This window comes from Myotis daubentonii, chromosome 1, assembly GCF_963259705.1.
Source record: "Myotis daubentonii chromosome 1, mMyoDau2.1, whole genome shotgun sequence".
NCBI classification, from domain to species: domain Eukaryota; kingdom Metazoa; phylum Chordata; class Mammalia; order Chiroptera; family Vespertilionidae; genus Myotis; species Myotis daubentonii.
The window spans coordinates 155436856-155451471 of record NC_081840.1 but is presented as its reverse complement, the minus strand read 5'-3'; the positions used below and the strand labels follow the sequence as shown (position 1 = coordinate 155451471).

At 38.5% G+C, this 14616-nt stretch overlaps 1 long non-coding RNA gene across 1 annotated transcript in view; it reads left to right on the top strand.

Moving 5' to 3' along the window:
* LOC132215274 (uncharacterized) overlaps positions 1–13827 on the top strand; it is a 33792-nt gene extending 19965 nt beyond the window's left edge. The window contains exon 3 of the long non-coding RNA XR_009448494.1: positions 13516–13827. This is a non-coding gene — a long non-coding RNA (uncharacterized LOC132215274). The remainder of the gene's footprint in view (positions 1–13515) is intronic.
* Positions 13828–14616: the final 789 nt, after the last annotated feature.

Here is a 14616-nt window from a genome sequence, read left to right as displayed (position 1 = left end):
GTAACACGTGGGTGAGGGCAAGGGCTCTACAATCTTAGGACAAGATCTCAGTGTCTTGAGAGCCTGCATCTCTGGGATGTGACCTTCATGAGTGTTTCTCTGGTGGTTTCTCTTGGAGTGTTCCCCCACCCCCCTCCCTTTCTTGGCTTTAGAGCTCCCCATCTATTTCCCTGCAGTTCTAATCTGACTATTATTGTTTTTTGTTTTATCCCCTTGTGTGAAATATAAATGTTATAGGGAACTGGAGCAGAAGAAAGACCTTCCCCCAGCTGAGATAAGGCTAGCAAGGTCTTTTCTCCTGAAAGGTAGGCCCTGTTAAAGGGAAGATTCTGCGTTCCCCTTGATTACTCTGCCCTCTCCTTGCCAGAGCCACAAGGTGGTTTTTTCTGGGCTCTTTACCCCAAGTGCCTTATGGGTTATATTGAGGTTTGGCCAGGGAAGTGTGGGTCCCTAACCCTCAGGTCTGTGACTCCTAGGAGTTTCTTACTCTCTTACTATTTCACACTTATTTTCCAGCAATTCATAACATTTATATCTTAAGGGTTACCCCTTGTTTATGGCTCCAGAAGCTTCTGGTCCAGGTGAGCAGGTTAGCTGTGGCTCCAGATTTCAGGGCAGCCCTGCAGCCTCAGTTCTTTAGTGGGTCCAAGCAAGGTCATTTGTTTTCAGTTTGTCTAGCTTCTTGTTGCAGAAATGGGTCTGATGGCTTCTAAGCACTTTTCCTGTCAAAACTGAAATCAGAAGTCAGGCATTAGTTTCTTCCATAAGTTTTCTCCAAAACTTCTCATTTGCCTTGTAAACAGCAACAACAAAAACAACAACAACAACAGCTTTATATGGGACAGTGACCATGTAGTGAATGCCCATGGGAATGTTTCAGGACAATGGAGATGATCAACAGTATTTTACATGACTAGTGGTTGAAAAACCTTCAATGTTTATCCATGTATAGAAAAAAAAACTCGCCCTGACTGGTTTGGCTCAGTGGATAGAGCATCGGCCTGCGAACTAAAAGGTCCCAGGTTCGATTCCAGTCAAGGGCATGTACCTTGGCTGCGGGCACGTCCCCAGTAGGGAGTGTGCAGGAGGCAGCTGATCAATGTTTTTCTCTCATAGATGTTTTTAACTCTCTATTCCTCTCCCTTCCTCTCTGTAAAAAAATCAATAAAAAATATTTAAAAAAGAAAGAAAGAAAGAAAAAAAAAACTCATGAAGGAAGGTGGGAACATTGCAGCTGTCCTCAAATATTTGAAAGGCTGCCTTGGAAAAGCACAATAAGGTTGATCTGTATGATAAACGGATTAAAAATGTGTGTAAAATATTGCTCAGAAAGAATTCATTTCTTTCACAAGTTTATTTAGAATGCTAAAGGTCATGCATCTGCATAGTTTTCCTGCTCTGGCTAATGCATCCGTCAGACTGTGTTCAATATTCTGAGCTACGTACCACTGTTAGAGTTTCTTTGTTGAGGAACTTTGAGTAACTCAGTGCTAGGTATACACGCAGGCTCAGAGTAGAATCTCTGGGCCCATTTCTTTCTGGATTGGAGAGGCAGAGTCACTAGGCTCTGGAGAAGGAATACTGGACACCGACGACTCTATTCAAGCTGTCCATCACCCTCCTAGTCTGAGCCATATATTTGTTCTGCTTGCAGCACTTGGTCTTCTGTTTCTGGGTCTTTCCCTAGTTCTTTATTAATAATCTACTAAGGACTCAGCTTCCTCTGTTCTACTAAGTTCCCACTGTCCCCCTGCTCTCTCTCTTTCAAATAGTTCTTAATGTCTCCCACCCAGTAATGTATGAAGTTTGTGAGTTTATACATTTCCATCATTTTAGTAGGACTTACAGAAGGAGCAGACTTAGACAAGTATATATTTAACCTACTACAGTTAACCAGAATTCCTACAGCTTATTTGCTTAGGAATGTTATGAAGCTTATTTCTAAATCATATGGCAGCCACAATGCATTATTAATAGAGCAGAACCTTATGTTTTATGACTTTATCATTTCTGCACAAGTAATGGAAACTGAAGGAGACTAGATCTTAAAATGGTTGAGGCTGAGAGATGACTAATTTGTGGAATTTGATCATCTTTTTAATTTATGATTTGAAGGATAACAATTAGAATTTCTCTTTGTGGCCAATCCTTTCCTTGCTCTGGGATAAAATGATTTGGTGATATAATTTCATACATGCAGTGGAGTTTCTGTATGAACTCCTGTGGAATTAAGGTACCTGATCATTTGGGTTAGTACAGAAGAGTCGCCTAATATATTTCTTCATTTTGAGATGCTGTGCTTTTATTTAGAAACTAGAGGGCTAGTGCATGGATTCGTGCACATTGAAGTAAATTAATTAGAAGGTGGCCAGCAGGGAAGGACTGGGCAAGAAGGGCTCAACGTGCCCTGGAGCCAACCTCCCGCAGTCCCTCCCAGGTTGGCCACACCTTGGGCGGGGCCAGGGCTCAAAGGACATCTGCGGAATGAGTGGGGTCCCTCGGCCTGGCTTGCGGGGAGCGGGCCAAAACCAGTAGTCCGACATCCCCCGAGGGGTCCCAGAGTGCAAGAAGGCACTCTGCAAAGTTGCTGTTCCTCAGCAGCTCCTGCCTTGAGTGTCTGCCCCCTGATGGTCATTGTGCGTCATAACTACTGGCTGGTTGGCTGGTTGCCCAGTCAGCTGGCCGCTTAGGTTTATATATATATACTGATGGAAATTGGTTGTATAAGCAAGGCACTCCCCCTGTATAAGTAGAACATTTTAAACCTAACTAACTGGAGTTAGACTAATGAAAAATTAGGCCCTTGCTCTCAGAAATTTGGGGCCATGTAACTGTTAGGGAACATGTCTGCATTATCTCCACTCAATCCTCTTTGGAGGACATTCCAAGACTAGGAACTGGCTTGGCTGGTATCTCTAACTATCGTTCCTCTCTCACATTTCCTTTTAGTGGTGTTGGAGAGACCACAGAAAATTTGAGGATATGGCTAAGGGGAAGGAGGGTCAGGAATTCACTTAATTTGGGTTTAGTGAGAGGTATTTATGTAATTCTCAGTCATTAGCAGTTCTGTTGTGGAAATGGCTGTTAGGAGTTCTTTTTCAAGGATCTAAAACTCATTTCTTTAAAATGTCATCATCTGGAAGAACAGGTCCTCTGTCTCCCAGTCTCTGTGGGAGGACAGATTCCTAACTTTGATAATCACCATCTAACAGGCACGGCTGCTTAACCAACATTTGCATTGACCAACCCTTTGTGATTTTCCACTTCCCTGACTCTACTGAGGCCCTGACCGCCTCTTCCCGACTCTCTCATTCTCTTTTTTTAAAAAGAATGTTTTTATTGATTTTAGAGTGAGGAAGGGAGAGGAAGAGAGAGATCGGAACACCTATTGGCTGCCTCTTGCATGCTCCCTATTGGGGATCGAGCCCAAAACCCATGCAGGTGCCCTGACTGGGAATCAATTGGCAACCTCCTGGTACCTAGGACTATGTTCAACCAACTGAGCCACACCATTCTTGCTTTTAAATGCTCAGTTACCTCTGAAACTGAGTTCAGTTTATGCTGGACCTTCTTCCCTATTGCAATAGTACATTATTGATTAGAATTGTCCTTCTCCTTTAACTATTGTCTGCTTTATTTTTCTGTGATAGCCCCAAACCCTCTAGTCAGGCATCTTGTCTTCACAAAATCTCAGACTGTATGCATCAGGTCAGGCTGCTACAATAAATATTCATAGACCAGGTAGCTTAAACAATAAACCTAGAAGCCCAAGGCCAGAGTGCCAGCATAGTCAGGTTCCTGGGGGAGCCCTTTCCCTAGTTTGCAGAGGACCATCTTATCGTATCTTCACATGTGTGATCACCTCTCGTGTCTCTTCTATAATCTCTCTGTGTCTCTTCTTCTCATCACATCATGAGGGCTCCCACTCATAACCTCATCACCTCCCGAAGGTCCTACCTCCTTACACCATCACACGGAGGATTTAGACTTCAACTTTTGTATGTTGGGGGGACTCAAACATTCAGTCCATAGCACAAAGTATTAATCAAAACAAGTGTTCCAGTAACACTGTGCAAGTACAAGAGCCAACTGATTGCTCAGTGTGTATCTTAGTACAACATTGGGTTTGTTTTTGTGGATTAAACTTCTTTTTTATTTTTAGAATTTTCAAATGTTAAATAGGATGGAAAATAACTTGTTGATTCAGAGTATTTACAATTAGTCACTGCACAAGAGTTCTCGAAATGCTCTGAAATATTACAGGTCACACGACAAATAACCTTAACAAAGATTTCCTTAAACTTGACAAGAATACTAAAAATTCATACAAAATTATCAGCCATGAGTTGTCAAGGTGACCTGAAATTTTCAAAATGATCTAAAATAAGAACTCAAATTCTGGCCAGGCTTGCTGGAGGAAAAAATCCCCACAAACACTTGAATTATCTTTTTGTCTTTTCATATAAAGTTATGTTATGGAATTATTGTCATATGAAGAGATGATCAAAGAGAATGTAGTAAAAAATGCAGAGGAAGCATTATAAAGGTATGTTGGGCAGCTAATTAATAAATTCTTCTTTCTAGATGAGATGCTTGTGCCACTTATCGTCATCTTAAAAACTTGTAATTTATGGAGATGTTTATTATCATTTCAGTCAACTTTCATACATACTTTTTTAATCCTTTTTTCTTTTTTTAAATTAATTTTTGAGAGAGAGAGAGAGAGTATATGGAACATCTCCTTACCTTCTCAGTTTTGTTGTAAACCTAAAACTGCTCTAAAAGAAAAACAAGTCTTAAAAAAAAAAAAAAAGGCTCACATAGAGCCCACCCAGAACATTTATTAATTTTTGTGAGAGAGAGAATGAGTGTATGGAATATCTCCTTTCTCTCTCTCTCTCTCTCTCTCTCTCTCTCTCTCTCTCTCTCTCTCACTTTCTTTGATTTATAAAGAAGAGAAAAAAATCTAAAGGTAATTCAAAGACTCAATAAGGATTTAACCGCTTGCATATTGTTCACTCTCTTCACTTTCTTTTCTTCTCCAGAACTTTCTCAGCCAAAAGCATCATTTATAAGAAACAAAAACAATCTTATCTTAATATTAGGGTGTGTGCAGAGAGAACTTTATTTACAAAGAATTTGTTTTATTTCCTGCTTCCTGTAGATGGAGCTAAATCCTCAAGCATATGTTTACACATTGTAGAAATTCCTGGGAAGATCTTTACAAGACAGTATTAACGTCTGCTGCTCAAGGCTCTTAATTTCTTTTTTTTTCTCTAAGTAGTGCTACAATGTGCAAGATTTGGTGCTAAAGAAAAACACATTGTGAGACACTAGTCCTGTGTCTGTTTTTGAACTGCAATAGCCAACAATGCTGCTACTGTTTTGTATTTTGTCTCTGGTCATGTTTGAATTTTTTTTTTAATGTAACTGTTAAACTGCCCATTATCCATTGTCCTTTCTCACGGGTGTTTCCTGTGTACTGGTCTGTCCCTTGCTTTGTATACTTGAATGACCACATATAACAATTCGTAATGAGCTCTCAGTATTTCTGAGTCAGTTAATAAACACTGCATATCTGTGGACAGAGAGATACCTTTTATTACTTCCCCATATGGTTTCTAAGGGATGTGAGAACACAATGTGACAAGCCAACAGGAAACTTAAAAAAAGAAACAGAAAAAAATGTTTTAAAGAATCTGATTGTGTTTCTACCAAGTTGCTCATAGCACTGTATTTGTTTATTCCAAAATCAGGAAGAGACATTTTATACTTTAAAAAGAAAAGAACAAGCCAAATAATATCTGAAGGATTTTAAATATCAATGTCAATATAGAATATACTTTTATTAAGTGAATTTACCTATGTTTTAGATACTTTTGAATTTATCCAACAGAACATTAAGTGCAGTTTACTTTTCTGAAATAAGAAAAAATCCTTCAATTAGTTTTTAAATTTTAAAAAATTTTTCTTATTAACTTCCAATTTTGTAGCTGTATGTTAAGTCCTAGGCAAAATAAAAATGAGTCAATGATGTTAATTATAACCTGAAATATGATCTTGAGCCAAGATATATAATTATTTTGAAATTCAGAAAATGAGAGCTATTCCCAGCAAAGCATATTTCATACTAACATTTTTAAGCTGCATGTTAGAATCTTTAGCACTCTTGTGTACATTTTAATTCTCTAAAGCTGTGATATTTTCAATGATAAATATATCTTTTTTTCTGCATTCATATATGGATTAGCACATTGGGTTAATTTTATTAATATATGAGTTTTAAATTTATATTTCAAATAATTCTCAAAATATTGAAGTACTCAATTTTATGTATTGGCTAACATTCAGATGTATCATTAGTATTGGTTTTTAGAATTTAAAGGATTAAGGAAAGAAATATTGATATTAAAGAGGTAAATTATGAAATTTGTAGTTCTCAAAGCAACATCCAGGATTATTCTTTTTAAAGTAATATAATTAAGTTTCCTCAAAGTTACATTTACTATTATACAAATAATCCCTTGTTTTTGATTTATTAAGAAGACATTAAAGGCATATTCATTTTTACACACTTTGCTTAAGACTCACTCCTTAAAACAAATGGCTTTCCAGTCTGTGCCCTCTTCTGGGTCAGCTAGCAATTTTATATTGAATCACAGAAGGGACTCCATTACAAAAACCTTTTGTAATTATCTAAATTCCAGTGGTTTAGGAAGCTTTTGAGACCTACAGGAATAAGCCAATTTCCATAATGGTGAGATACAATAAATACTTGTCTGTTTACTCAGCTTGTGTGTGAGTAAGTATATAATTTGTAATTTGTTAAAAAGTAAAAATAACGTTAACCTTGAGTTGTACTGTCGTTTTCTAAATAAAAAAGTAGATCACTAGTGACAATATTTTTATTTCCCTGTGAGAACACTTCAACCACTGTCTTCAAGATGGAACTAATAAGTCAGAACTGATACTTAATGTGATGCAGAAATTTACATTGATTTATATACTATTAAATTTATAGAAAGATTAGTATCATGTAAGCACACCAATTGACAGATATTTGTAAAGATCATTGAAGACACTATTTTTGCATAGGTATGGATAATGCATTCACTAAAATTGATACCATGGCCTGGGGATGAGAGAGATGGAGAGATGTTGGTATGAGCACAAACTTCCAGTTAGATGAGTAAGTTGTGGGGATCTAATGTACAGCACAGTGATTATAGTTAGCAATAATCTATATAATAAAAGCCTAAGCGACCATTATGGCAGGACGACCAGAACAACCAGTTGCTATGATGCGCACTGACCACCAGGGGGCAGACGCTCAATGCAAGAGCTGCCCCCTGGTGGTCAGTGCACTCCCACAGGGGGTGCACTGCTCAGCCAGAAGCCAGGTTCACTTTTGGCGAGCGCAGCAGTGGTGGTGGGAGCTTCTCCCGCCTCTGTGGCAGCGCTAAGGAAGGAGCAGCGAGCAGGCAAGCAATAAGGAGCAAGGGGTCTCAGACTGCGAGAGGGATGTCTGACTGCTGGCTTAAGCTGGCAGGTGGATATCCTCTGGGGTCCTAGATATCCCCCGAGGGGTTCTGGACATCCACTGAGGGGTCCTGGACTGCTAGAGGACTCAGGCCAGGCTGAGGGACTCCCCCCCCCCCCAGCCCCCAGTGCACAACTTTTGTGCACCAGGCCTCTAGTGTATTACATAGTTGAAAGCAACCAAGAGGGGAGCTCTTTAAGTGTTCTCACCACAAAAATAAACGGTAGTTATGTGATATGATAGAGGCGTTAGCCAATGCTATGGTGATAATCACATGGCACTATGTAAGTGTATCAAATCAACATGTTGTACACCTTAAACTCACACACAATGTATATGCCAATTATATGTCACTACATCAGGAAGTAAAATAATTTCTTAATTTTTTAAAAAATTTACCTTCTTATGTGTTAGATATTCGCAAATTGACCATGCTCAAATCTGTTATTTCCAATTCCCCCCTTGCTTAGTGCTCTCTGGAAGCCGAGGGAGCTAACTGAGTTAGGGCAATGGGTTTCCAGGGTCCTCTTGGCTGTGGCCTTATTTAATAAGGCATGGCTTGTGCAGTCACTAGCTGGATTCAATTATGTCCCTTCCTGACATTTTCATTCATTTGATTTCCCAGGCCTAACATGTCAGGCAAGATGAGGTCTGGGGCCAGGATTATTTTCAAAGAGTCAGTGCTCATCAGATTTAAATATTTCTTTCCACCATTCTATCTATATCTAAGGTAATTAAATATCTTCCCATAAAATTTATGAAAGCCCCAAAACAATCAAGAAAGGCACACATTCAAACCTGCTGCCTCAGTTACAGATTGAGACATGGAAATGCAGATTTCATTAGATTGTTCTGGCATAGAAGTGACTTTTATTAATTCAGGGGGTTTGGCATGTGGCCCTAGGAAGGAAACCGCCTTGAGCATAAGGGCCTGTAATGAATGTCTCTTTATTCCCCATCTACCCATTAGTTCTGTAGCCCTGCTGCAGTTTGCCCAATGTCCCTAGGTAGAGGGGGAGGTGGAAGGGAATGAGGAAGAAATAAAGGAAATCAGTGAATCAGGGTGCAGGCAATCCAAATTGCCTAACCTTACTTGTGCTGGTAATGTATTCCAAGGGTGCGAAAATATTAGTTTGCATTTCCTGCACACGTCCTCCCTCACCTGTCTTGGGGTCAAATCACAGACTGCCATGGAACTGAAAGGCTTTCAAGCTAGAGAGCTTTTCCAGGGGGGCCCTGAATGCTTTTGCAAAACTCAGCCATAGACATGATGTTACTAGCTCTCCGTGAGCTAAACTAAAAGTAGATTCAATTTTAAAACACATTTGATTTGCATGCCATGTGTTCTTCATTCCATCATATATATCAGCAGTTTCAGTGTTTAGCTGCCTGATCACTTCCAAGTATTGCAATTCATGCCCTCTATTCAAAGACAGGTTTCTGAATTTAAAGACGCCTTCCTGGTCGCCACTTTCAGTGCACTCAGCTGACCTGGCCTGAGGTAGCACTTGAGCAGTTCCTATGATCCACCTGAACTGGAGACTTTCCTAGTGGAAGCTCTGTAAGTCTGCCTCATGCAAAAAAAGATGGAAGAATTCCGTTAATTTTTGCAATATTAGAACCTTAAAAAGTCACTGGAGCTGCACTAGCCTTTTTGTTTACTCTCAAAGGGACACATTCTGCCGTCTTTAGAAACTCAATTACAACATCCTCAAGGCACCTCTTAGATTGCTGAAAAAGACAACTTCAGGAACTTTGAAAGTGGTGAATAATGGAAGATCCCTTTATTTATTCTTCTGATAATTCTACCCAAAGTGCATTTTTTCCAAGATTTCTTTGTTCTTTGTTCATGAACAAATCTTTATTCATCATAACTTGGAATCAAATTGTCCCTTTTCACAAAGCCACTCACGTTCTTTCCCGTTCCTTGGCACAATGAAGTCATGCATATGCATGAGACCTCGCGAAGTGTCATTCTAGGAAAGGCTCTTACTGTATGTGTGGGAAGAAATCATTAGAATGTGGTAGCCATGGAGCCACTTTATTTTGCAGACGTTGGCTGCCTCAAGGGAGTCCGGGAGTGGATTCCATTGTAAATACTATGTGTTAAAGTGCAAATACTCCACTTATTTATACCAACAAATTCAATCTAGACATCTTATTAAAAAAAAAACGGATTTATCAGTACCTCTTTGGAGAAACGTGCCAAAATGTATGAATAAAAGCTCATGATTTTAAAGTATTATAACTACCTTGGTATTTATATTTACCATTCCAGGAGATCAAAAAGCATGTTGAAAGCTTTTCAGAGCAACAAAGGAAAAAAGGAAATGTACCCTTAAAACGCAGACACTGGTCACCTAATAGAGCAGGCAACCTCAGAACTACCAGCAGATGGCGCAACAACCTATTTTATAGTCAGCGGGAAGACTTTCATTATCAGAAATAACCTAAAATGGCACTCTCTTTGCTTATTAATTCTTAATGCACTAAATGTAATGACTTTATTAACAATAAAAAGTAAAGCTGTAACCACAGAAACTATAATATTTGTGTTACAGTGATGGTAGGGTTATTATCTGATATATATTTTTTTAACTTAAAAGGACCTCAGAGCTCTCTGGTCCAATTCCTCTGTTTAACCGTGGAGGAGACTGAGGTTCTTAACTTTGAATTTAAGCTCGGAATGGGGAAGTCCTGATGAGCATCCTGGTCACATCAATGAGTCCAGCGCTCATGATTCAGTGACACTGCTCCTCGGCCAGCACCATTTTTAGTCCAATAATTACAATTTGGGGGTGTTGGGATCATTGAAGTCATTGAATATTTTTCAGCTGGTGTTACCTGTAGAGACTCTTTAGTTCTCTTGCAGGAACATTCATCTTTTCAGAGAAATGGCATTTTCAGGGAGAATATGCTGTTCTGTCACGTTTATCATTTTCTAAAGCATCTGTTTCCAGTGTGAATTGGAAATGCCATTTTGTAAAATGCTTCCTTCCCAACCTCTGTCTATTACTGAAATAGAAGGAAAAGCATTTTCCACACGTCTTGTTTGTACTAGGAAGCTGCTATATTTCCGATAGAGTCAACAAATATACTAACAGGAATGATTAAGGAGACCTGGCTTCTGTCCTGTTGCCAGAATGCTAATGGAAATGCACACTACTATTCAAAAATGGTGTTTGACATAAAATTGCATTATTGAATTATAGAAAAAAGAGCACTGAAAGCTTGAGTTTAAAAATAACACAGTGAACCCAAAATATAATCGCCTCTCTTAAAAATGACAAGGACAGAAAATTGACATGACAGTCATGGACTTCTAAAACACTGAGTATTTTAAATTTTACATTATTTTTGTTAATATGGTCAAATGGTTTAGAAACTGGCAGAAGGACCATAAATGATTTATACTAAAAGTAAAATATTAGAAGCTTTTGTTGAAGAGGCATGGAAAGATAAAATTTCTGGAAAACCAAGATGTCCTACAAGATCTGTCTATACTTGTTTCCTTTCATCAATGGTGATAGTTTTAACCATAAACAATGGAGATAGTAGTTTAGTCATAAAATAACTTTCAATGTGTTATAACTAGAGAATTCAAGGTAAACAACACCTTCAATCAAATATCTGATTGGAAAAGATGAGTTACTTTACAGAATTCTTCAAAATATTATTTTAACATACAGGTTCCTTTCTTTTTTTTACAGTTTCCTTTTGAAAGTGTCTGGAAATCAAATTGCCTAGATCATTACACTAAGTTTCAATTTGACAAAGGCTGTCCATTGGGACATATTGTTTAGAAACAAGGTTCAGTGAGTGAATGCAGAGTACAGCTCTTTTCCCATTGTTTGGCTCAAATAGCTTGTTACTATTAATATTATTACTATTTTTACCATTAAAGTGCAGCAAAATGGGCATCCAATTTATGAGCAGAAGAAACTTTATCAAATAACTGAATGTCCAGGCCTGGTATACTCATAAAAGTAAATGACATAATCAGATGTTCTCTTGGAGACTACTGAGATTTAACATTTGCTGATTTTTACCATCTTGTTCCAAATAAAGAAGAAGAAGAAAAAAAAAACCTCTTTGGTTTTATTGTCAGAGCTCTGTATGGACAACTGTGTCAAACCATTTGGCAACATTATGGAAAAATTTGGTAAGACAAATTTGATTTGTAATACCTATTTGAATTGGAAATTATATCTTAGGAGACATGACTTCCTGGATGCTTACTTCATTAAAAAATATCCTGAACCAAAAGCCTGGCAAAGTATTCTCTTGGGAGCAATCCTTCATTATTTTAAAGGTCTAACAACTTATCTCCCTAGCCAAATTGAAACCATTTTGCATATCACATGTTTTCTTTGGATTAATGTTTATCTTAGCTTTTTTTTTTAAATCCTCACCCGTAGATGATATGTTTATTGTGTTTGTTTGTTTGTTTGTTGAGAGAGAGAGAGAGAGAGTGAGAAACATCAATGTGAGAAAGAAACTGATCAGTTGCCTCTTGAACACTCCCTGACCTGGGATCAAACCCAAAACCTAGGTATATGACCTGAACAGGAATAAACTCTCAACCATTCTGGTGCAAGGGACGACACTGCAACCAACTGAACCACCCAGCCAGGGCTACCTTAGCTTTTATCTTTCTTAAATGAATAGAGGTTTGAACAAGTAGAAAATCTACTGATGACTTTCATATGAACCAAGAAAATAACTTGAACCTAGTAATAATGGCAAAACATTGCTTATAAATTCACTAGTTAATCCAATTTTTTCTGTCACTGTCTCTGCTTGCTAAAACATTGCCAAATTATGAAATCTATGAATCATGACATACAAATATGTGAGGCCTAGTTCTGTGAACCATCCCCATAATCAAGCATTTTAAGATTTATGCATCCAGTGCCCTGACCACCCACAGGTTAGGTGGAGGTAAACTGGGACTATGAATAGCTTCTCCTCCATTCAAGTTAGCTGTTTTGATTAAAGCCATTATGAAACATCTTCTTTGTCTTTTTTTTTTTTTAAACTACGTTTTGGATTTCAGAATTGTAGATAAGAAATTGTGAACCTGGGCAGCCATGGAGCTTACCAATTAAAACAGCACAAACAAAGTAAAAGCTGTGCTAACTCTTTCCACAATAGTGAGGATCCTTTATAACAGGAGAGTCACTTGGCCTCTACCCTCCACTGATGTCCATTTTCAAGTGCAGGTGGACGGAAGTTCACATCTGGGGAGGGCGAGTGCAGAGACAGCTCCCCGATTGTCCAGGGCGGGAGCACACTCAGTCAGTATTTACTTTGATGGTTCCAGTATAAATTTCACTATCTTTACTTTCGTGCTTTTATTGTGTGTGTGGCAATACAAACCTATGAACTAACTGAAAAAAAAACAACAAACAACTACAGCAAAACCTAACTTTTATGAATTTTGCAGTTCAGTAAGGGAGGGGAGGGGGCAAAACAGAGGGTAGCTGGCAGTTGTTGATAAAGTCCTGGCCTTTAGGGCTGGTTGTTGCAGAGGTTGTTGGTCAGAGTTCTGTTGTCAGAGACGGTCCAGTTGCCTTTTTTTTTCATATTCAGTCTTTCAGTGTAAAATAGTTTTAGAATTTCTAAAAGGGAGACACTTAAAAAAGGTAATTTTATGGAGAGGGAGTCTCAGAGACTTATTATGAAAACTCCCTGGCTGTCTGTAGATTATTTGTTTGCTTGGAATGGCTTTGAGTAGGACATGATGGACACAGCAAGATTCCTAAGGTCCCCACTGCTTTCTGTAGCTCCACAGCTGGGGGTGCCTTCCTGTGTTAAATTTATTTCATTCTTATCAGGGAGCTCACATCAACTTTCTTGATGTCATCAAGCAGCAAAAAGAACAGGCAGGAATTTCAAACCTTAAATAAAGCATTCCCTCTCTGTGCAAGATTCTGCTCTAATGAAGTACGCTAACTCAATGATTTGCTTTGCAGGTCCCTGGGAAGTCGCTGAGAAAATGATGAATAGAAAGAAAAGTGAAGGAATTGTAAGACTGAAAAGAGAGATGGGCCAATGAACTTCTGAGTCACTTGAGCAAAATCAAATACCAACTATGAAAATTAACCATTAGTCAAACTAATTGATTTATAAGATGAATAGTCCTCTCAGAATCAAAATAATGATATTAAATGGCAGAATAACTGCATTTGAGGCTATTGAAAGGGAAGAAAACCTCTGCAGTGACTAAAGTTAATGGCCTGCTGTGCTCTAATGTGAACTTTTCCCATTCAGAATATATACATATTTTTTCCTTCTTTCCTATCCATGGGTTATTCATATTCATATGACTATGGGATTAGTTCACACATCACAATAAAACAAGATTATGATGTGAATATTACTCTCATATTTTGAATACTCCCTGAAGTGCCTTTTGGGTAATTAGAGTGATTTTTCATTTAGAATGGGAATATACTGATTTTAATATGAGGGTTTCTAATGTATAGCACCTAAATGCATATTATCATTTTACATTTTTATAAAGATGCCCATTTGAGGCTTCCAAAGCCCATGGATAATTGAAGTTTATTTCCTATACAGCCATATGGCTGCTCTGAAGACACATGCAGGGTAGCCCCTTATGGGAACTGTCAAGAGCTGGGAAGTGCCAAGGTTTTTGCCCAACTTGCAAACGACAAGTTAGGCTGCCACAGTTTTGTGGAATCTCCCAGAAGACATGAGGCTCCTGCATCAGAGACAAAGGACTTGATTACTCATGGTACCAGGGCAGCTGAGCTTTCTGCCTGCCAGGAGCCGGTCCATCCTTGCTGTTTCAAGGGACCTGGCATATATGGTATACGGTTCTTAATATGTTTGCTCACCTTCTTGGCGCTGTGTTTTAACCAAGGTCACTTCTCCGAGAAAGGTTGTTTCCCCACGTAGGAATTTTTCCCTGAAGTCAGGGAGGGGATGAAACTCCTTAACTAAGTGCCAGGCTGGTAGTTAATCACTATGAACAATCATGCTTAAGCTACATAATCTTTACTCCCTGGAATGGAGATAAGAAACGCCCTAACCTTTGTAATAGAGATTGA